The sequence below is a fragment of the Oncorhynchus gorbuscha genome, unplaced genomic scaffold (assembly GCF_021184085.1).
Source record: "Oncorhynchus gorbuscha isolate QuinsamMale2020 ecotype Even-year unplaced genomic scaffold, OgorEven_v1.0 Un_scaffold_2154, whole genome shotgun sequence".
Classification (NCBI taxonomy): domain Eukaryota; kingdom Metazoa; phylum Chordata; class Actinopteri; order Salmoniformes; family Salmonidae; genus Oncorhynchus; species Oncorhynchus gorbuscha.
In genome coordinates, this window is record NW_025746735.1 from 34,963 (window position 1) to 60,637 (window position 25,675).

The window sequence follows — 25,675 nt, forward strand, 5'->3', positions numbered from 1 at the left end:
ATGATTGTAGTGTTTTTTTCTCTACGAATTATGATCCATTTGTATCCATGGATACAAGGTACTATGATTTAATTTGGAAGTTCATGGATGACAGCAAATAACATAAATAATTTCTTACAAGGTCGTTTTACAATTTCAATATACAGATGTAGGATCTTAATTTGATCACCCTTTTTCAGGAGAACTTTCCTGCTATGCAGGAAATTTGAACTTGTAGTATATTTCAGGTTTTAAAATGCTTCGGAAGTTTGTAAATTCCACTTTGAAAGCGTTAGGTTTAAAATCCAATTTTATGAATTTGTGGCTGTGCTAGCGAGTGACCACTCCACAGCGCTGCCTCCAGAACAACATTCATGATGAAAAATGCTAATATGCTACAAAGATGACCATTAATTATAATCCACATAATAATTAACATTTCCTCTTGCTGCAGGATTTTTTTCCTTCTGTAGCAAACTGGTTCAAATTAAGATCCTACATCTGTACCATTATTAAAAATGTTAAACATGCCTTAAAAAAGTACTGAACTTTGGTGTCAGTACACATCCAGGTACTTAAGGAGTGTAGTCAGTACACATCCAGGTACTTAAGGAGTGTAGTCAGTACACATCCAGGTACTTAAGGAGTGTAGTCAGTATACATCCAGGTACTTAAGGAGTGTTGTCAGTACACATCCAGGTACTTAAGGAGTGTAGTCAGTATACATCCAGGTACTTAAGGAGTGTAGTCAGTATACATCCAGGTACTTAAGGAGTGTAGTCAGTATACATCCAGGTACTTAAGGAGTGTAGTCAGTATACATCCAGGTACTTAAGGAGTGTAGTCAGTATACATCCAGGTACTTAAGGAGTGTAGTCAGTATACATCCAGGTACTTAAGGAGTGTAGTCAGTATACATCCAGGTACTTAAGGAGTGTAGTCAGTATACATCCAGGTACTTAAGGAGTGTAGTCAGTATACATCCAGGTACTTAAGGAGTGTAGTCAGTACACATCCAGGTACTTAAGGAGTGTAGTCAGTATACATCCAGGTACTTAAGGAGTGTAGTCAGTATACATCCAGGTACTTAAGGAGTGTAGTCAGTATACATCCAGGTACTTAAGGAGTGTAGTCAGTATACATCCAGGTACTAAAGGAGTGTAGTCAGTATACATCCAGGTACTTAAGGAGTGTAGTCAGTATACATCCAGGTACTTAAGGAGTGTAGTCAGTACACATCCAGGTACTTACGGAGTGTAGTCAGTATACATCCAGGTACATAAGGAGTGTAGTCAGTATACATCCAGGTACTTAAGGAGTGTAGTCAGTATACATCCAGGTACTTAAGGAGTGTAGTCAGTACACATCCAGGTACTTAAGGAGTGTAGTCAGTACACATCCAGTTACTTAAGGAGTGTAGTCAGTATACATCCAGGTACTTAAGGAGTGTAGTCAGTATACATCCAGGTACTTAAGGAGTGTAGTCAGTATACATCCAGGTACTTAGGAGTGTCCTTGAACAATGAGCCCACTGACCGTCTCAATAAGGTCTCATGTCATTCATCAATGCTATACTGAATGAACGGACAAGGAGCAGGCTGGGGGAGGGAGGGACGTGTGACTTTGGAGGCCCTGGTCGGCCTATCAGAGCAAGCGAACCATGAATGACACCTCTGAGAACCAACTCCTTAATCGACCACTGCACCAGTGGCCACAATGGCATTATGCAAACACAGGGAAGAGTTTTCAGTTTGGTCATTCATTCACGCATTGTCCCTGATCTTTAGAAGTAGATTTGGGAGCTCTGTTGTCAGGGGTGACTGAGGGAAAGACTTGGTGGGAGTTTAGCAGTGAACGTTCACGAGGCTGAGGCCAGTTTCAGTGGCTCCAAAGTAAAGCACAGTGAAATGCTACAGTATACTGTAAGGTGTGTCAGTGTAAGGACTCCCCTTAAGTTTGAGGGTCTGAGAGATATATCGGTTTAATAAGAAATAGGAAATCGTTTTTGCAGGTCAATAGTTTGTGCAGTCAGCATTGTAATGGTAGGATACCAGTTTATTTATCAGCTATTTTAGTGAAATTAAATTGCAGTCTTGGGTGGCAATTTTGGGCCTTGAGATGTGCACACAATTGTATTTACTACGTTTGTTTACACTGATATTATTGGTGTAAACAAACCATTATGTACAGTTTCAGTCAGTTTCCCAGAACTATGATAACATTTCCCCCAAAACGAGGTGCTGCTTTTCACTCTCAGGACCACAATGAAACTGTAGGAACAGAGAATACAGTTTAATTATACTACTATTCTTATGCCTGATTATTTATTTACCTTTATTTTACCTTTATTTAACCTTTATTTGACCTTTATTTAACTAGGCAAGTCATTTAAGAACAAATTCTTGTTTACAATGACAGCCTAGGAACAGTGGGTTAACTGCCTGTTCAGGGGAAGAACAACAGATTTTTTACCTTGTCTTCTCTGGGATTCGATTTTGCAAACTTTCGGTTACTAGGCCAACGCTCTAACCACTAGGCTTCCTTACTGAACCCAAAAAACTATTCCTTGGAAAGTTCTATGCAAAATAGGGGAACCATGTGCAAATGTTGTTCGAACATTTTGTGTTAGCTGGATGACTTGTGTTTTTGTTTTTGTTTGTCCTGTGGTCAAGATCCAATTGTTGTAGCCATGGTGATTAGACTGGAGTGATTGAGTTGGGGGGAGTAACCATGGTGATTAGACTGAGTGATTGAGTTGGGGGGAGTAGCCATGGTGATTAGACTGGAGTGATTGAGTGGGGGGAGTAACCATGGTGATTAGACTGGAGTGATTGAGTTGGGGGAGTAACCATGGTGATTAGACTGGAGTGATTGACTGCAATCGAGGACAGTGTATTTTTACGCACAACACACTTCAGCACTCGGCGGTCCCGTTCTGTAAGCTTGTGTGGTCTACCACTTCACGGCTGAGCCATTGTTGCTCCTAGACGTTCCACTTCACAATAACAGCACTTACATTTGACCGGGGCAGCTCTAGCAAGGCAGAAATTTGATGAACTGACTTGTTGGAAAGGTGGCATCCTATGATGGTGCCACGTTGAAAGTCAGTATGGATCATTCTACTGCCAATGTTTGTCTATGGAGATTGCATGACTGTGCGCTGAATTTTATACACCTGTCAGCAACGGGTGTTGATTAAAAAAGGTGTCCACATACTTTTTGTGTATGTGTATGTATAGTAGTATATACAGTACATATCCCATACTAATCTGATTTAGCAAGGATCCAATCTACACATTCTGTCCACGTTATTGTGCACACGTTTATATGTCATTTTTAAATGTAATTTTCTTCTCTAGGCAGTAGAATGGGGACCAGATGAAGACACCAAGCGGTCCTGTCAGAGCAAAGGAAAGACAGAGGTATTATAGCTGTCTGGCAGTTCTGGACACTTTAAATAGAGAAAGACAGACGACTGGTAGAATTCTACATTAAAGCGGCTGCCTTCACCAGAGATATTTAGATAAAGACAGACGACTGGTAGAATTCTACATTAAGCGGCTGCCTTCACCAGAGATATTTAGATAAAGACAGACGACTGGTAGAATTCTACATGAAGCGGCTGCCCTCATCAGAGATATTTAGATAAAGACAGACGACTGGTAGAATTCTAGATTAAAGCGGCTGCCCCCACCAGAGATATTTAGATAAAGACAGACGACTGGTAGAATTCTACATTAAAGGGGCTGCCCTCACCAGAGATATTTAGATAAAGACAGACGACTGGTAGAATTCTACATTAAAGCGACTGCCCTCACCAGAGATATTTAGATAAAGACAGACGACTGGTAGAATTCTACATTAAAGGGGCTGCCCTCACCGGAGACATTTAGATAGAGAAAGACAGACGACTGGTAGAATTCTACATTAAAGGGGCTGCCCTCACCAGAGATATTTAGATAAAGACAGACGACTGGTAGAATTCTACATTAAAGCGGCTGCCCTCACCAGAGATATTTAGATAAAGACAGACGACTGGTAGAATTCTACATTAAAGGGGCTGCCCTCACCAGAGACATTTAGATAGAGAAAGACAGACGACTGGTAGAATTCTACATTAAAGGGGCTGCCCTCACCAGAGATATTTAGATAAAGACAGACGACTGGTAGAATTCTACATTAAAGCGACTGCCCTCACCAGAGATATTTAGATAAAGACAGACGACTGGTAGAATTCTACATTAAAGGGGCTGCCCTCACCGGAGACATTTAGATAGAGAAAGACAGACGACTGGTAGAATTCTACATTAAAGGGGCTGCCCTCACCAGAGATATTTAGATAAAGACAGACGACTGGTAGAATTCTACATTAAAGCGGCTGCCCTCACCAGAGATATTTAGATAATATAATAATATATATGCCATTTAGCAGACGCTTTTATCCAAAGCGACTTACAGTCATGTGTGCATACATTCTACGTATGGGTGGTCCCGGAATCGAACCCACTACCCTGGCGTTACAAGCGCCATGCTCTACCAACTGAGCTACAGAAGGACCATAAAGACAGACGACTGGTAGAATTCTACATTAAAGGGGCTGCCCTCACCGGAGACATTTAGATAGAGAAAGACAGACGACTGGTAGAATTCTACATTAAAGGGGCTGCCCTCACCAGAGATATTTAGATAAAGACAGACGACTGGTAGAATTCTACATTAAAGCGGCTGCCCTCACCAGAGATATTTAGATAAAGACAGACGACTGGTAGAACTCTACATTAAAGCGGCTGCCCTCACCAGAGACATTTAGATAGAGAAAGACAGACGACTGATAGAATTCTTCATTAAAGGGCCTGCCCTCACCAGAGACATTTAGATAGAGAAAGACAGACGACTGGTAGAATTCTACATTAAAGGGGGTGCCCTCACCAGAGACATTTAGATAGAGAAAGACAGACGACTGGTAGAATTTTACATTAAAGGGGCTGCCCTCACCAGAGATATTTAGATAAAGACAGATGACTGGTAGAATTCTACATTAAAGGGGCTGCCCTCACCAGAGATATTTAGATAGAGAAAGACAGACGACTGGTAGAAATCTACATTAAAGGGGCTGCCCTCACCAGAGATATTTAGATAGGTTCAATGAAGTGTACTAGAAGCTGTACTAACCTTGTCCAGGAAGAAATGAATAGACTATTGCATGGTGGTGTTATGACATCTTTGACCTCCCGTGTTCCCGTCCCCACAGGATGAATGTCAGAACTACATCCGGGTCCTGCTTATCACCGGGAGGCGGATCTTTACCTGTGGAACCAACGCCTTTACCCCCGTCTGCACCACCCGGCAGGTGAGAGAGAGAGGTAGAGGAGGATGAAGATAGAGTTGAAGGAGATGAGAGAAGAGTAACAGGAGAGGGGGGTGAGAGAGTAACAGGAGAGGGGGTGAGAGAGTAACAGGAGAGGGGGTGAGAGAGTAACAGGAGAGGGGGTGTGAGAGTAACAGGAGAGGGAGATGAGAGAGGAGTAACAGGAGAGGGAGATGAGAGAGGAGTAACAGGAGAGGGAGATGAGAGAGGAGTAACAGGAGAGGGAGATGAGAGAGGAGTAACAGGAGAGGGAGATGAGAGAGGAGTAACATGAGAGGGAGAGGAAGATGAGAGAGGAGTAACTGGAGAGGGAGATGAGAGAGGAGTAACTGGAGAGGGAGATGAGAGAGGAGTAACAGGAGAGGGAGATGAGAGAGGAGTAACAGGAGAGGGAGATGAGAGAGGAGTAACAGGAGAGGGAGATGAGAGAGGAGTAACAGGAGAGGGAGATGAGAGAGGAGTAACAGGAGAGGGAGAGGAAGATGAGAGAGGAGTAACTGGAGAGGGAGATGAGAGAGGAGTAACAGGAGAGGGAGATGAGAGAGGAGTAACAGGAGAGGGAGATGAGAGAGGAGTAACAGGAGAGGGGGATGAGAGAGGAGTAACAGGAGAGGGAGAGGAAGATGAGAGAGGAGTAACAGGAGAGGAAGATGAGAGAGGAGTAACAGGAGAGGGAGATGAGAGAGGAGTAACAGGAGAGGGAGAGGGAGATGAGACAGGAGTAACAGGAGAGGAAGATGAGAGAGGAGTAACAGGAGAGGAAGATGAGAGGAGTAACAGGAGAGGGAGATGAGAGAGGAGTAACAGGATAGGGAGAGGGAGATGAGACAGGAGTAACAGGAGAGGGAGAGGAAGATGAGAGAGGAGTAACAGGAGAGGGAGATGAGAGAGGAGTAACAGGAGAGGGAGAGGGAGATGAGACAGGAGTAACAGGAGAGGGAGATGAGAGAGGAGTAACAGGAGAGGGAGATGAGAGAGAGGAGTAACAGGAGAGGGAGATGAGAGAGAGAGGAGTAACAGGAGAGGGAGATGATAGAGGAGTAACAGGAGAGGGAGAGGGAGATGAGAGAGGGGTAACAGGAGAGGGAGAGGGAGATGAGAGAGGAGTAACAGGAGAGGGAGATGAGAGAGAGGAGTAACAGGAGAGCGAGATGAGAGAGAGGAGTAACAGGAGAGGGAGATGAGAGAGAGGAGTAACAGGAGAGGGAGATGAGAGAGGAGTAACAGGAGAGGGAGAGGGAGATGAGAGAGGAGTAACAGGAGAGGGAGATGAGAGAGAGGAGTAACAGGAGAGGGAGATGAGAGAGGATTAACAGGAGAGGGAGATGAGAGAGGATTAACAGGAGAGGGAGATGAGAGAGGAGTAACAGGAGAGGGAGATGAGAGAGGAGTAACAGGAGAGGGAGATGAAGATGAGAGAGGAGTAACTGGAGAGGGAGATGAGAGAGGAGTAACAGGAGAGGGAGATGAGAGAGGAGTAACAGGAGAGGGAGATGAGAGAGGAGTAACAGGAGAGGGGGATGAGAGAGGAGTAACAGGAGAGGGAGAGGAAGATGAGAGAGGAGTAACAGGAGAGGGAGAGGAAGATGAGAGAGGAGTAACAGGAGAGGGAGATGAGAGAGGAGTAACAGGAGAGGGAGATGAGAGAGAGAGTAACAGGAGAGGGAGATGAGAGAGAGGAGTAACAGGAGAGGGAGATGAGAGAGGAGTAACAGGAGAGGGAGATGAGAGAGAGGAGTAACAGGAGAGGGAGGGGGAGATGAATGAGGAGTAACAGGAGAGGGAGATGAGAGAGAGGAGTAACAGGAGAGGGAGATGAGAGAGGAGTAACAGGAGAGGGAGATGAGAGAGGAGTAACAGGAGAGGGAGATGAGAGAGGAGTAACAGGAGAGGGAGATGAGAGAGGAGTAACAGGAGAGGGAGAGGAGAGAGGATTAACAGGAGAGGGAGATGAGAGAGGATTAACAGGAGAGGGAGATGAGACAGAAGTAACAGGAGAGGGAGAGGGAGATGAGAGAGAGAGGAGTAACAGGAGAGGGAGATGAGAGAGAGGAGTAACAGGAGAGGGAGATGAGAGAGGAGTAACAGGAGAGGGAGATGAGAGGAGTAACAGGAGAGGAGATGAGAGAGAGGAGTAACAGGAGAGGGAGAGGAGAGAGGATTAACAGGAGAGGGAGATGAGAGAGGATTAACAGGAGAGGGAGATGAGACAGAAGTAACAGGAGAGGGAGAGGGAGATGAGAGAGGAGTAACAGAGAGAGAGATGAGAGAGGAGTAACAGGAGAGGGGTGAGAGGGGAGTGACAGGAGAGGGAGATGAGAGAGGAGTGACAGGGTAGGGAGATGAGAGAGGAGTGACAGGAGAGGGAGATGAGAGGAGTAACAGGAGAGGGAGATGAGAGAGGAGTGACAGGAGAGGGAGATGAGAGAGGAGTAACAGGAGAGGGAGATGAGAGAGGAGTGACAGGAGAGGGAGATGAGAGAGGAGTAACAGGAGAGGGGGTGAGAGGGGAGTGACAGGAGAGGGAGATGAGAGAGGAGTGACAGGGTAGGGAGATGAGAGAGGAGTAACAGGAGAGGGAGATGAGAGAGGAGTGACAGGAGAGGGAGATGAGAGAGTAACATGAGAGGGAGAGGGAGATGAGAGAGGAGTAACAGTAGAGGGAGATGAGAGAGTAGTGACAGGAGAGGGAGATGAGAGAGGAGTAACAGGAGAGGGAGATGAGAGAGGAGTAACAGGAGAGGGGATGAGAGAGAGGAGTAACAGGAGAGGAGATGAGAGAGTAACATGAGAGGGAGAGGGAGATGAGAGAGAGGAGTAACAGGAGAGGGAGATGAGAGAGAAGTGACAGGATGGAGCACTCTGTTCACAATGTCGAACAGCAAACCACTGACCCACACTACGCCACGACATGCTTTCTGACACCTACCGGTACAGTAGAATCCGGGATTCATCCGTAAGAGCACACCTCTCCAGCGTGCCAGTGGCCATCCTAGGTGAACCTTTGCCCACTGAAGTCGGTTACGACGCCGAACAACAGTCAGGTCAAGACGACAAGAACACAGATCAGCTTCCCTGAGACGATTTCTGGCAGTTTGTGCAGAAATTATTTGGTTGTGCAAACCCACAGTGTCATCCGCTGTCCGGGTGGCTGGTCTCAGACGATCCCGCAGGTGAAGAAGCCGGATGAGGGCTGGCGTGGTTCGCGGTTGTAAGGTCAGTTGGACCTGCTGCCAAATTCTCAAAAACAACGTTGGAGTGGGCTTATGGTAGAGAAATGAACATTCACTTCTCTGGCAACAGCTCTGGTGGACATTCCTGCAGTCAGCATGCCAATTGCACCCCCCTCAAAATTTGAGACATCTGTGGCATTGTGTTGTGTAACAAAATTGCACATTTTAGAGTGGCCTTTTATTGTCCCCCACATAAGATGCACTAACAGGGATGTAAACAAATTTGTGGCCAAAATTTGAAAGATAAACGTTTTGTGCGTATGGAACATTTCTGGGATCTTTTATTTCAGCAGATGAAACATGGGACCAACACTTTCCATGTTGCGTTTCTATTTTTGTTCAGTATAGTATGAAGTCATGTTTTGGCCATGCATACTATATAGCAGGTGTCTGCGGCAAAACCGGAAGAAATCTGTTCTCCAGTATTCCCACGAGTAAAAAGAGGAGACATGATTGTGTCTCATTGTAATCAACGTATGAAGGGATTGTTATTTTCAAATACAATATATTTTTCGGCTTAGTTGTGGTCTATTTACAGTGTAAAGATTATAATAATTATGTTCTGGGCCCCTGACATCCGCTCTGACAAAAATCATCCCTTAGCTGAATGGAGTGGCCTGTTCTGCTGTTTAGGATCCTAGTATGGACATCTGGACATACCTCTATCTAAACACCCTCTATCCTCACCCTTCTTCCATCCTCTTCCAGATAGGAAACATCAGTCGGGTGATGGACACGGTGATGGGGGGTGGCGAGATGCCCCTACGACCCACGTCACAACTCCACTGCCATGATAACAGAGAAGGGCGAACTCTATGCCGCCACTGTCATCGACTTCTCGGGTCGTGACCCCGTCATCTACCGTAGCCTTGGTAACATGCCGCCGCTGCGAACAGCCCAGTACAACTCCAAATGGCTCAACGGTAAACACTCATGTGTACCATACACTCTTTGGAAAAAAGAGAACCCTTTTGGTTCCAAGTAGAACATTTTCAGTTTCAGATAGAACCCTTTTGGGCTCTAGGTACGTGGAACCCAGAAGGGTTCTACCTAGAACCAAAAAAGGGTTATCCTATAGGGATAGCCAAAGAACTCTTTTGGAACTATTTTGTCTAATAGTGTGGGAATAGAATTACAATTGGATCATGACTGTACTTCCTGCTTTGCTTCCTGGTTATGGGTACATTCAATATGGCTGCCGGTCCACCCATCAGGGAACATGACTTGACTATTTGCATTCTAGCAATTCTATGTCAATGCCAATACATTACTGAACAGCCAACTGTAACTGGCTAGAGACACTCCTTATGTTGTAACGTGAATGGAATCCTAGAGGATGAGTCCTAATGGTAATGGGAAAGGAATCCTAGAGGATGAGTCCTAATGGTAATGGGAAAGGAATCCTAGAGGATGAGTCCTAATGGTAATGGGAAAGGAATCCTAGAGGATGAGTCCTAATGGTAATGGGAAAAGGAATCCTAGAGGATGAGTCCTAATGGTAATGGGAAAGGAATCTAGAGGATGAGTCCTAATGGTAATGGGAAAGGAATCCTAGAGGATGAGTCCTAATGGTAATGGGAAAGTGTAAGGAAAGAGAACTACTGATTCCATGCAAAGAACATCACTGCTCACATTCCTGCCGCTGCATCAGCCGTTTGGAGCTGAAAGATGCGTTGAAGATGTCGTTCCCATAGCAACGATTAAAACATTCCCTAACCAGAAACCGTGGATTGATGGCAGCATCCGCGTGAAACTGAAAGCGCGAACCACTGCTTTTAATCAGGGCAAGGTGACTGGTAACATGACCGAATACAAACAGTGCAGCTATTCCCTCCGCAAGGCTATCAAACAAGCTAAGCGTCAGTATAGAGACAAAGTAGAATCTCAATTCAACGGCTCAGACACAAGAGGTATGTGGCAGGGTCTACAGTCAATCACGGACTACAAGAAGAAAACCTGCCCAGTCACGGACCAGGATGCTCCCAGGCAGACTAAATAACTCCCGCTTTGAGGACAATACAGTGCCACTGACACGGCCTGCAACGAAAACATGCGAACTCTCCTTCACTGCAGCCGAGGTGAGTAAAACTAAAGTGTTGGCTGCAGGCTGCCAGACGGCATCACCAGCCGCGCCCTCAGAGCATGCGCAGACCAGCTGGCCGGTGTGTTTACGGACATATTCAATCAATCCCTATATCAGTCTGCTGTTCCACATGCTTCAAGAGGGCCACCATTGTTCCTGTTCCCAAGAAAGCTAAGATAACTGAGCTAACGACTACCGCCCCGTAGCACTCACTTCCGTCATCATGAAGTGCTTTGAGGACTAGTCAAGGACCATATCACCTCACCCTGGACCCACTCCAATTTGTTTACCGCCCAAATAGGTCCACAGACGATGCAATCTCAACCACACTGCACACTGCACTAACCCATCTGGACAAGAGGAATACCTATGTGAGAATGCTGTTCATCGACTACAGCTCTGCATTTAACACCATAGTGCCCTCCAAGCTCGTCATCAAGCTCGAGACCCAATAACATCTGCTAACCATGTGTATGTGACCAATAACATCTGCTAACCATGTGTACGGGTGTTCTGAGCCCTCTAACATCTGCTAACCATGTGTATGTGACCAATAACATCTGCTAACCATGTGTATGTGACCAATAACATCTGCTAACCATGTGTATGTGACCAATAACATCTGCTAACCATGTGTATGTGACAGTAGTGGAGAATAACATCTGCTAACCACGTGTATGTGACCAATAACATCTGTCCTACACAGACAGTGTGAAGTATGTGACCAATAACATCTGCTAAATATGTGTATGTGACCAATAACATCTGCTAACCATGTGTACAGATGACCAATAACATCTGCTAACCATGTGTATGTGACCAATAACATCTGCTAACCATGTGTATGTGACCAATAACATCTGCTAACCATGTCCAGTGACCAATAACATCTGCTAACCATGTTACAGGTGACCAATAACATCTGCTAACCATGTGTATGTGACCAATAACATCTGCTAACCATGTGTCATGTGACCAACTAACATCTGCTAACCATGTGTATGTGACCAATAACATCTGCTAACCATGTGTATGTGACCAATAACATCTTTAACCATGTGTGGGAAATGATGAAAATAATCATCTGCCACTTTAAACCGTAATATAATGTGACCAATAACATCTGCTAACCGTGTGTATGTGACCAATAACATCTGCTAACCATGTGTATACATGTATCAATAGCCATTTAAACTAACTTTGTGTATGTGACCAATAACATCTGCTAACCATGTATGTGATCAATACTCATCTGCTAACCGTGTGTATGTGACCAATAACATCTGCTAACCATGAATTGTATGTGACCAATAACATCTGCTAACCGTGTGTATGTGACCAATAACATCTGCTAACCATGTGTATGTGACCAATAACATCTGCTAACCATGTGTATGTGACCAATAACATCTGCTAACCATGTGTATGTGACCAATAACATCTGCTAACCATGTGTATGTGACCAATAACATCTGCTAACCATGTGTATGTGACCAATAACATCTGCTAACCATGTGTATGTGACCAATAACATCTGCTAACCATGTGTATGTGACCAATAACATCTGCTAACCATGTGTATGTGACCAATAACATCTGCTAACCATGTGTATGTGACCAATAACATCTGCTAACCATGTGTATGTGACCAATAACATCTGCTAACCATGTGTATGTGACCAATAACATCTGCTAACCATGTGTATGTGACCAATAACATCTGCTAACCATGTGTATGTGACCAATAACATCTGCTAACCATGTGTATGTGACCAATAACATCTGCTAACCATGTGTATGTGACCAATAACATCTGCTAACCATGTGTATGTGACCAATAACATCTGCTAACCATGTGTATGTGACCAATAACATCTGCTAACCATGTGTATGTGACCAATAACATCTGCTAACCGTGTGTATGTGACCAATAACATCTGCTAACCGTGTGTATGTGACCAATAACATCTGCTAACCGTGTGTATGTGACCAATAACATCTGCTAACCATGTGTATGTGACCAATAACATCTGCTAACCATGTGTATGTGACCAATAACATCTGCTAACCATGTGTATGTGACCAATAACATCTGCTAACCGTGTGTATGTGACCAATAACATCTGCTAACCATGTGTATGTGACCAATAACATCTGCTAACCATGTGTATGTGACCAATAACATCTGCTAACCATGTGTATGTGACCAATAACATCTGATTTGATGATTTGATTTGATACCATATCTCATGCCGAACTTACACCTTCCCTCCCTCTCTTTCTCTATTCCTGTCTTCTGCCCTCCCCTCCTCCCCTCCCTCCTCCCCTCCCTCCTTCCCTCCCTCTCTTTCTCTATTCCTGTCTTCTGCCCTCCCTCTCTTTCTCTATTCCTGTCTTCTGCCCTCCCTCTCTTTCTCTATTCCTGTCTTCTGCCCTCCCCTCCTCCCCTGCCTTCCCTCTCGCCCTCCCCTTCTCCATTCTTCTTCTTCTTCTTCTTCTTCCCCCTCCTCCCCTTCCCTTCTCCTTCTTCTTCTTCCCTCCTCCCGTCCCTCCTTCCCTCTCTCCTCCCCTCCCTCCTCCCCTCCCTCTCGCCCTCCCCTTCTCCCTTCTTCTTCTTCCCCTCCTCCCCTCCCTCCTCCCCTCCCTCTTGCCCTCCCCTTCTCCCTTCTTCTTCTTCTTCCCCTCCTCCCCTCCCTCCTCCCTCCTCCCCTCCCTCCTCCCCTCCCTCTCGCCCTCCCCTTCTCCCTTCTTCTTCTTCTTCCCCTCCTCACCTCCCTCCTTCCCTCTCTCCTCCCCTCCCTCCTCCCCTCCCTCTCGCCCCTCCCCTTCTCCCTCCCCTTCTCCCTTCTTCTTCTTCTTCTTCCCCTCCTCCCCTCCCTCCTCCCCTCCCTCCTCCCCTCTCTCTCGCCCTCCCGTTCTCCCTTCTTCTTCTTCTTCCCCCTCCTCCCCTCCCTCTCGCCCCGTCCCCTTCTTCTTCTTCTTCCCCTCCTCCCCTCCCTCCTCCCTCCTCCCTCCCTCTCGCCCTCCCCTTCTCCCCTTCTTCTTCTTCCCCTCCTCCCCTCCCTCCTCCCCTCCCTCTCGCCCTCCCCTTCTCCCTTCTTCTTCTTCTTCTTCCCCTCCTCACCTCCCTCCTCCACTCCCCTCTCTCCTCCCCTCCCTCCTCCCCTCCCTCCTCCCCTCCCTCCCTCCTCCTCGCCCTCCCCTTCTCCCTTCTTCTTCTTCTTCTTCCCCTCCTCCCCTCCCTCCTCCCCTCCCTCCTTCCCTCTCTCCTCCAGACCCTCACTTTATCTCAGTCTACGAGGTGGGTCTCTTCACCTATTTCTTCCTGAGAGAGAACGCAGTCGAACACGACTGCGGTCGCACCGTGTTCTCCCGGGTCGCCCGGGTCTGTAAGAACGACGTGGGCGGTCGCTTCCTATTGGAGGACACTTGGACTACGTTCATGAAGGCGCGGTTGAACTGCTCGCGGTCAGGAGAGATCCCCTTCTACTATAACGAGCTGCAGAGCACCTTCTATCTGCCCGAACAGGACCTCATCTACGGCATCTTCACCACCAACGTGTGAGTGACACACGCGCACACACAGACGCACATACACACACATAAAATGAACACACACATTGTCAGTGATACACACACAGGCACTTTTACATGTACAGAACCAGTCAGTAGTTTGGACACCTACTCATTCAAGGGTTTATCATTATTTGGACTATTTTCTACATTGCAAAGCTGTCATCAAGGCTACATTGAAGAATCTCAAATAGAAAATATTTGTTTAACACTTTTTTGGTTACTACATGATTCCATATGTGTTATTTCATCGTTTTGATGTCTTCACTATTATTCTACAATGTAGAAAATAGTAAAAATACAGAAAACCCTGGAATGAGTAGGAGTGTCCAAACTACTGACTGGTAAATATATATATACATGTATAGATGCAGGCACACACACACACACACACACACACACACACACACACACACACACACACACACACACACACACACACACACACACACACACACACACACACACACACACACACACACACACACACACACACACACACACACACACACACACACACACACACACACACACACACACATCTGCAAAAGAACCTTTAAAACAGCCCCACACATCTGCAAAAGAACCTTTGAGTGAATGAGCATAGTTTAGTAGCCACACACACACACAACAGACGCACAAGCTCACTTACACACACCTTTATTCTCCATCTATCCAGTCCTACTTTGTTTTAGTCTATTTATTTACACATTGCCCTAACGGCATCCTGTTGAGGCTGAAGGTTCTACAGATGCTAAGAAGCATATTACACATTGCCCTAACGGCATCCTGTTGAGGCTGAAGGTTTTACATATGCTAAGAAGCATATTACACATTGCCCTAACGGCATCCTGTTGAGGCTGAAGGTTTTACAGATGCTAAGAAGCATATTACACATTGCCCTAACGGCATCCTGTTGAGGCTGAAGGTTCTACAGATGCTAAGAAGCATATTACACATTGCCCTAACGGCATCCTGTTGAGGCTGAAGGTTTTACAGATGCTAAGAAGCATATTACACATTGCCCTAACGGCATCCTGTTGAGGCTGAAGGTTTTACATATGCTAAGAAGCATATTACACATTGCCCTAACGGCATCCTGTTGAGGCTGAAGGTTCTACAGATGCTAAGAAGCATATTACACATTGCCCTAACGGCATCCTGTTGAGGCTGAAGGTTTTACAGATGCTAAGAAGCATATTACACATTGCCCTAACGGCATCCTGTTGAGGCTGAAGGTTCTACAGATGCTAAGAAGCATATTACACATTGCCCTAACGGCATCCTGTTGAGGCTGAAGGTTTTACAGATGCTAAGAAGCATATTACACATTGCCCTAACGGCATCCTGTTGAGGCTGAAGGTTCTACAGATGCTAAGAAGCATATTACACATTGCCCTAACGGCATCCTGTTGAGGCTGAAGGTTTTACAGATGCTAAGAAGCATATTACACATTGCCCTAACGGCATCCTGTTGAGGCTGAAGGTTTTACAGATGCTAAGAAGCATATTACACATTGCCCTAACGGCATCCTGTTGAGGCTGAAGGTTTTACAGATGCTAAGAAGCATATTACACATTGCCCTAACGGCATCCTGTTGAGGCTGAAGGTTTTACAGATGCTAAGAAGCATATCACACATTGCCCTAACGGCATCCTGTTGAGGCTGAAGGTTCTACAGATGCTAAGAAGCATATCACACATTGCCCTAACGGCATCCTGTTGAGGCTGAAGGTTTTACAGATGCTAAGAAGCATATTACACATTGCCCTAACGGCATCCTGTTGAGGCTGAAGGTTCTACAGATGCTAAGAAGCATATTACACATTGCCCTAACGGCATCCTGTTGAGACTGAAGGTTTTACAGATGCTAAGAAGCATATTACACATTGCCCTAACGGCATCCTGTTGAGGCTGAAGGTTTTACAGATGCTAAGAAGCATATTACACATTGCCCTAACGGCATCCTGTTGAGGCTGAAGGTTCTACAGATGCTAAGAAGCATATCACACATTGCCCTAACGGCATCCTGTTGAGGCTGAAGGTTTTACAGATGCTAAGAAGCATATTACACATTGCCCTAACGGCATCCTGTTGAGGCTGAAGGTTCTACAGATGCTAAGAAGCATATTACACATTGCCCTAACGGCATCCTGTTGAGGCTGAAGGTTTTACAGATGCTAAGAAGCATATTACACATTGCCCTAACGGCATCCTGTTGAGGCTGAAGGTTTTACAGATGCTAAGAAGCATATTACACATTGCCCTAACGGCATCCTGTTGAGGCTGAAGGTTTTACAGATGCTAAGAAGCATATTACACATTGCCCTAACGGCATCCTGTTGAGGCTGAAGGTTTTACAGATGCTAAGAAGCATATTACACATTGCCCTAACGGCATCCTGTTGAGGCTGAAGGTTTTACAGATGCTAAGAAGCATATTACACATTGCCCTAACGGCATCCTGTTGAGGCTGAAGGTTCTACAGATGCTAAGAAGCATATTACACATTGCCCTAACGGCATCCTGTTGAGGCTGAAGGTTTTACAGATGCTAAGAAGCATATTACACATTGCCCTAACGGCATCCTGTTGAGGCTGAAGGTTTTACAGATGCTAAGAAGCATATTAGACATTGCCCTAACGGCATCCTGTTGAGGCTGAAGGTTTTACAGATGCTAAGAAGCATATTACACATTGCCCTAACGGCATCCTGTTGAGGCTGAAGGTTTTACAGATGCTAAGAAGCATATTACACATTGCCCTAACGGCATCCTGTTGAGGCTGAAGGTTTTACAGATGCTAAGAAGCATATTACACATTGCCCTAACGGCATCCTGTTGAGGCTGAAGGTTCTACAGATGCTAAGAAGCATATTACACATTGCCCTAACGGCATCCTGTTGAGGCTGAAGGTTCTACAGATGCTAAGAAGCATATTACACATTGCCTTAACGGCATCCTGTTGAGGCTGAAGGTTCTACAGATGCTAAGAAGCATATTACACATTGCCCTAACGGCATCCTGTTGAGGCTGAAGGTTTTACAGATGCTAAGAAGCATATTACACATTGCCCTAACGGCATCCTGTTGAGGCTGAAGGTTCTACAGATGCTAAGAAGCATATTACACATTGCCCTAACGGCATCCTGTTGAGGCTGAAGGTTCTACAGATGCTAAGAAGCATATTACACATTGCCCTAACGTCATCCTGTTGAGGCTGAAGGTTTTACAGATGCTAAGAAGCATATTACACATTGCCCTAACGGCATCCTGTTGAGGCTGAAGGTTTTACAGATGCTAAGAAGCATATTACACATTGCCCTAACGGCATCCTGTTGAGGCTGAAGGTTTTACAGATGCTAAGAAGCATATTACACATTGCCCTAACGGCATCCTGTTGAGGCTGAAGGTTTTACAGATGCTAAGAAGCATATTACACATTGCCCTAACGGCATCCTGTTGAGGCTGAAGGTTTTACAGATGCTAAGAAGCATATTACACATTGCCCTAACGGCATCCTGTTGAGGCTGAAGGTTCTACAGATGCTAAGAAGCATATTACCATTTCAAGCTGTTTGGACAAATGCTGAGAGGAGGGGAAGTGAAAATCACTTCTCGGGTCTTTTCTTCTCCCGTCTCTGTCTGTGTTGGTGCCCTTGGCTTAGTGACAGAGCAGAACCTTGTCTGGGAGAGACGCTTTAGTCCGCAAGGAAGAATGGTGTTGGAGGATAACCACTTAAGAACATTTCTGTGTGACTGTGAAACACTTAAATAGTTTTCAAACTCAAAGGGTTGTGGAAATTGATTGTGGTGAACCATTTGTGTTAGTTAACCCTGTCAGGTTTTGGGTTGCTGTCTGTCTGTCAGTCTGAAGGTCCTACTCTGTGGATAGCCCAAAGCATCATATCCTGTCCAGAAGCTCCTCCCTGCCAGTCTATAGTCCCATGTGCCTTATCATTGGTCTGTTCAGAACCAACACCCAGAATCCCCTCTCTGCCAGTCTATAGTCCCATGTACCTTATCATTGGTCTGTTCAGAACCAACACCCAGAATCCCTCTCTGCCAGTCTATAGTCCCATGTTCCTTATCATTGGTCAGTTCAGAACCCCTCTCTGCCAGTCTGTAGTCCCATGTTCCTTATCATTGGTCTGTTCAGAACCAACACCCAGAATCCTCTCTCTGCCAGTCTATAGTCCCATGTTCCTTATCATTGGTCAGTTCAGAACCCCTCTCTGCCAGTCTGTAGTCCCATGTTCCTTCTCCTTGGTCTGTTCAGAACCAACACCCAGAATCCCCTCTCTGCCAGTCTATAGTCCCATGTGCCTTATCATTGGTCGGTTCAGAACCCCTCTCTGCCAGTCTATAGTCCCATGTGCCTTATCATTGGTCTGTTCAGAACCCCTCTCTAATAGACTCGGTGCCAGTAGTTATAACACACTATATTAGTGTGGTAGGCTTCTAACCCATCTACCTCTCCTCCTAGACCCTGTTATTAACATGATGTAAACCTACACACTGCAGTACAGTCAGCCACAGAACAGTCAGCTACAGCCAGCTACAGTACAGTCAGCTACAGTACAATCTGATACAGGACTGTCTGCTACAGTACAGTCAGCTACAGTACAGTCAGCTACAGTACAGTCAGCTACAGTACAGTCAGCTACAGTACAATCTGATACAGGACTGTCTGCTACAGTACAGTCAGCTACAGTACAATCTGATACAGGACTGTCTGCTACAGTACAGTCAGCTACAGTACTGTCATGCAGGTGAAAGAGGACCCAAAAGCGACTTAACAGAAACAGAGTTTATTTAAGTCCAAACAGGGAATAACAGAAATCCTCTAGTCTGTAGGGGAATAACTGGAGAAGCGGCCACAGACTGCAGGTCGCCGGGTAGGCGCAGGCCGTAGTAGACAGAGACACCTGCTCACACGCAGCATCTGATGAAGGCAAAAACACGACAGGACAGGGCGAAACACAATCACAGCATGGTGAATACAAAACAAGGAACCGACGGGACAGGAACGGAACACAAAGGAATAAATAGGGACTCTAATCAGGGGAAAGGATCGGGAACAGGTGTGGGAAGACTAAATGATGATTAGGGAATAGGAACAGCTGGGAGCAGGAACGGAACGATAGAGAGAAGAGAGAGCGAGAGAGTGAGAGAGGGAGGGGGAGAGAGAGGGATAGAAGGAGGGAAAGAACCAAATAAGACCAGCAGAGGGAAACGAATAGAATGGGAGCACAGGGACAAGACATGATAATAAATGACAAACATGACAGTACCCCCCACTCACCGGCGCCTCCTGGCGCACTCGAGGAGGAATCCTGGCGGCAACGGAGGAAATCATCGATGAGTGAACGGTCCAGCACGTCCCGAGACGGAACCCAACTCCTCTCCTCAGGACCGTAACCCTCCCAATCCACTAAGTATTGGTGACCCCGTCCGAGAACGCATGTCCATGATCTTATGTACCTTGTAAATAGGTGCGCTCTCGACAAGGACGGGAGGGGGGAGGGAAGACGAACGGGGGTGCGAAGAAAGGGCTTAACACAGGAGACATGGAAGACAGGATGGACGCGACGAAGATGTCGCGGAAGAAGCAGTCGCACAGCGACAGGACTGACGACCTGGGAGACACGGAACGGACCAATGAACCGCGGAGTCAACTTACGAGAAGCTGTCGTAAGAGGAAGGTTGCGAGTGGAAAGCCACACTCTCTGGCGCAACAATACCTTGGACTCTTAATCCTGCGTTTATTGGCGGCTCTCACAGTCTTCCCCGCAGACAAAGGCAGACCGGTAATGAAGTCTAAGGCGATGTGAGACCATGGTCGAGAAGGAATGGGGAGCGGTCTGAGACGACCGGCAGGAGGAGAGTTACCCGACTTAGTCTGCGCGCAGTCCGAACAAGCAGCCACGAAACGGCGCGTGTCACGCTCCTGAGTCGGCCACCAAAAGCGCTGGCGAATAGACGCAAGAGTGCCTCCAACACCGGGATGACCAGCTAACTTGGCAGAGTGAGCCCACTGAAGAACAGCCAGACGAGTGGAAACAGGAACGAAAAGGAGGTTACTAGGACAAGCGCGGCGACGCAGTGTGCGTGAGTGCTTGCTTAACCTGTCTTTCAATTCCCCAGACTGTTAACCCGACAACACGCCCATAAGGAAGAATCCCCTCGGGATCAGTAGAAGCCACAGAAGAACTAAACAGACGGGATAAGGCATCAGGCTTGGTGTTCTTGCTACCCGGACGGTAAGAAATCACAAACTCGAAACGAGCGAAAAACAACGCCCAACGAGCTTGACGGGCATTAAGTCGTTTGGCAGAACGGATGTACTCAAGGTTCTTATGGTCTGTCCAAACGACAAAAGGAACGGTCGCCCCCTCCAACCACTGTCGCCATTCGCCTAGGGCTAAGCGGATGGCGAGCAGTTCACGGTTACCCACATCATAGTTGCGCTCAGATGGCGACAGGCGATGAGAAAAATAAGCGCAAGGATGAACCTTATCGTCAGACTGGAAGCGCTGGGATAGAATGGCTCCCACGCCTACCTCTGAAGCGTCAACCTCGACAATGAATTGTCTAGTGACGTCAGGAGTAACGAGGATAGGAGCGGACGTAAAACGTTCTTTTAGAAGATCAAAAGCTCCCTGGGCGGAACCGGACCACTTAAAACACGTCTTGACAGAAGTAAGAGCTGTGAGAGGGGCAGCAACTTGACCGAAATTACGAATGAAACGCCGATAGAAATTAGCGAAACCTAAAAAGCGCTGCAACTCGACACGTGACCTTGGAACGGGCCAATCACTGACAGCTTGGACCTTAGCGGAATCCATCTGAATGCCTTCAGCGGAAATAACGGAACCGAGAAAAGTAACGGAGGAGACATGAAAAGAGCACTTCTCAGCCTTTACGTAGAGACAATTCTCTAAAAGGCGCTGTAGAACACGTCGAACGTGCTGAACATGAATCTCGAGTGACGGAGAAAAAATCAGGATATCGTCAAGATAGACAAAAACAAAGATGTTCAGCATGTCTCTCAGAACATCATTAACTAATGCCTGAAAAACAGCTGGCGCATTGGCGAGACCGAACGGCAGAACCCGGTACTCAAAATGCCCTAACGGAGTGTTAAACGCCGTTTTCCACTCGTCCCCCTCTCTGATGCGCACGAGATGGTAAGCGTTACGAAGGTCCAACTTAGTAAAGCACCTGGCTCCCTGCAGAATCTCGAAGGCTGATGACATAAGGGGAAGCGGATAACGATTCTTAACCGTTATGTCATTCAGCCCTCGATAATCCACGCAGGGGCGCAGAGTACCGTCCTTCTTCTTAACAAAAAAGAACCCCGCCCCGGCCGGAGAGGAAGAAGGCACTATGGTACCGGCGTCAAGAGACACAGACAAATAATCCTCGAGAGCCTTACGTTCGGGAGCCGACAGAGAGTATAGTCTACCTCGAGGAGGAGTGGTCCCCGGAAGGAGATCAATACTACAATCATACGACCGGTGAGGAGGAAGGGAGTTGGCTCGGGACCGACTGAAGACCGTGCGCAGATCATGATATTCCTCCGGCACTCCTGTCAAATCGCCAGGTTCCTCCTGAGAAGTAGGGACAGAAGAAACGGGAGGGATGGCAGACATTAAACACTTCACATGACAAGAAACGTTCCAGGATAGGATAGAATTACTAGACCAATTAATAGAAGGATTATGACATACTAGCCAGGGATGACCCAAAACAACAGGTGTAAACGGTGAACGGAAAATCAAAAAAGAAATAGTCTCACTGTGGTTACCAGATACTGTGAGAGTTAAAGGTAGTGTCTCAAATTTGATACTGGGAAGATGACTACCATCTAAGGCAAACATGGGCGTAGGCTTGTCTAACGGTCTGAAAGGAATGTTATGTTTCCGAACCCATGCTTCGTCCATGAAACAACCCTCAGCCCCAGAGTCAATCAAGGCACTGCATGTAGCACCCGAACCGGTCCAGCGTAGATGGACCGACATAGTAGTAGAAGATCTAGATGAAGAGACCTGAGTAGTAGCGCTCACCAGTAGCCCTCCGCTTACTGATGGGCTCTGGCCTCTTACTGGACATGAATTAACAAAATGTCCAGCAACTCCGCAATAGAGGCACAGGCGGTTGGTGATCCTCCGTTCCCTCTCCTTAGTCGAGATGCGAATCCCTCCCAGCTGCATGGGCTCAGTCTCAAAGCCAGAGGAGGGGGATGGTTGCGATGCGGAGCAGGGAAACACCGTTGATGCGAGCTCTCTTCCACGAGCCCGGTGACGAAGATCTACCCGTCGTTCTATGCGGATGGCGAGAGCAATCAAGAGTCCACATCTGAAGGAACCTCCCGGGAGAGAATCTCATCCTTAACCACTGCGTGGAGTCCCTCCAGAAAACGAGCGAGCAGCGCCGGCTCGTTCCACTCACTAGAGGCAGCAAGAGTGCGAAACTCAATAGAATAATCCGTTATGGACCGTTCACCTTGGCATAAGGAAGCCAGGGCCCTAGAAGCCTCCCCACCAAAAACTGAACGGTCAAAAACCCGAATCATCTCCTCTTTAAAGTTCTGGAATTTGTTAGAGCAATCAGCCCTTGCCTCCCAGATAGCTGTGCCCCATTCTCGAGCCCGGCCAGTAAGGAGTGAAATGACGTAAGCAACCCGAGCTCTCTCTCTAGAGTATGTGTTGGGTTGGAGAGAACACAATCTCACACTGCGTGAGAAAGGAGCGGCACTCAGTGGGCTGCCCGGAGTAGCAAGGTGGGTTATTAACCCTAGGTTCTGGAGGCTCGGCAGGCCAGGAAGTAACAGGTGGCACGAGACGTAGACTCTGGAACTGTCCAGAGAGGTCGGAAACCTGAGCGGCCAGGTTCTCCACGGCATGGCGAGCAGCAGACAATTCCTGCTCGTGTCTGCCGAGCATGGCTCCTTGGATCTCGACGGCAGTGTAACGAGCGTCTGAAGTCGCTGGGTCCATTCCTTGGTCGGTTCCTTCTGTCATGCAGGTGAAAGAGGACCCAAAGCGACTTAACAGAAACAGAGTTTATTTAAGTCCAAACAGGGAATAACAGAAATCCTCTAGTCTGTAGAGGGGAATAACTGGAGAAGCGGCCACAGACTGCAGGTCGCTTCGGGTAGGCGCAGGCCGTAGTAGACAGAGACACCTGCTCACACGCAGCATCTGATGAAGGCAAAAAACACGACAGGACAGGGCGAAACACAATCACAGCATGGTGAATACAAAACAAGGAACCGACGGGACAGGAACGGAACACAAAGGAATAAATAGGGACTCTAATCAGGGGAAAGGATCGGGAACAGGTGTGGGAAGACTAAATGATGATTAGGGGAATAGGAACAGCTGGGAGCAGGAACGGAACGATAGAGAGAAGAGAGAGCGAGAGAGTGAGAGAGGGAGGGGGAGAGAGAGGGATAGAAGGAGGGAAAGAACCAAATAAGACCAGCAGAGGGAAACGAATAGAATGGGGAGCACAGGGACAAGACATGATAATAAATGACAAACATGACAAGTACAATCTGATACAGGACTGTCTGCTACAGTACAGTCAGCTACAGTACAATCTGATACAGGACTGTCTGCTACAGTACAGTCAGCTACAGTACAATCTGATACAGGACTGTCTGCTACAGTACAGTCAGCTACAGTACAATCTGATACAGGACTGTCTGCTACAGTCAGCTACAGTACAGTCACTGCTACAGTACAATCTGATACAGGTACAGTCAGATACAGTACAGTCAGCTACAGTACAATCTGATACAGGACTGTCTGCTACAGGACAGTCAGCTACAGTACAGTAAGCTATGGTACAGTCAGATACAGTACAGTCAGCTACAGCCAGCTACAGTACAGTCAGCTACAGTACAATCTGATACAGGACTGTCTGCTACAGTACAGTCAGCTACAGTACAATCTGATACAGGACTGTCTGCTACAGTACAGTCAGCTACAGTACAGTAAGCTATGGTACAGTCAGATACAGTACAGTCAGCTACAGCCAGCTACAGTACAGTCAGCTATAGCCAGATACAGTACAGTCTGCTACAGTACAGTCAGATATAGTACAGTCAGCTACAGCCAGCTATAGTACAGTCAGCTACAGTACAGTCAGCTACAGCCAGCCACAGTACAGCCAGCTACAATACAGTCAGCTACAGTACAGTCAGCTACAGCCAGCTACAGTACAGTCAGCTACAGTACAGTCAGCTACAGCCAGCCACAGTACAGTCAGATACAGTACAGTCAGATACAGTACAGTCAGCTACAGTACAGTCTGATACAGTACAGCCTGATACAGTACAGTCAGCTACAGTACAGTCAGCTACAGTACAGTCAGCTACAGTACAGTCAGATACAGTACAGTCAGATACAGTACAGTCAGCTACAGTACAGTCAGCTACAGTACAGTCAGATACAGTACAGTCAGATACAGTACAGTCTGATGCAGTACAGTCTGATGCAGTACAGTCAGCTACAGTACAGTCAGCTACAGTACAGTCTGATGCAGTACAGTCAGCTACAATACAGTCTGATTCAGTACAGTCAGATACAGTACAGTCAGATACAGTACAGTCTGATACAGTACAGTCTGATACAGTACAGTCTGATGCAGTACAGTCAGATACAGTACAGTCTGATTCAGTACAGTCAGATACAGTACAGTCAGATACAGTATAGTCAGATACAGTACAGCCTGATACAGTACAGTCTGATACAGTATAGACAGATACAGTACAGCCTGATTCAGTACAGTCAGATACAGTACAGCCTGATTCAGTACAGTCAGATACAGTACAGTCAGATACAGTACAGTCAGATACAGTACAGTACCCCAGTGGTTCCTTTCATACCTGTACTAATGGTCCTATTGAGAGAGAGCAGTAGCATCAATTTGGGCCCATATTACTGGCACAAGCACTCTTCTGTCTGAGGTCCATTTAGGACTCACCCAGGGCAGAGCTAAAAGGCTTGTAAACTCTGAGGTATTGAGAAAGACATCTTATCCCAGTCGCACAGACAAAAGACAGGCTGCAAGGCATTGAAACGATAGTGATCTCAGGTATCCTCCAGGGATAACAGGAACCGCTCTGAAAGACCTTAGTGATGAAGACGTGGTGTGTCTTGATCTGCGCCTGGATCTTCTCCGATTCGGAGGGTTTTACCATATAAATAGAATCTATAGAAAGGGTTTGAAACCTCTGACCCTGGCAATTTGACTGTTACACCAGTGCACTCGCAATGGCTGCCAGTCCACCCATTATGACATCATTGACTTGAATGTTCTGTAGATTCTATTACTATGAGTTTTGCCTTGTGTTTCGGTTGCAGTTCCTTTTCGTGGTCCTTTTCTACTTACCCTTTCCCTCCTTTTACCAGTGAATACCTTTGTCTGTGTTG

General features: G+C 46.6%; 1 pseudogene; it reads left to right on the forward strand.

Moving 5' to 3' along the window:
* Positions 1 to 25,675, forward strand: part of LOC124025064 — a 62,069-nt pseudogene that overhangs the window by 9,648 nt on the left and 26,746 nt on the right.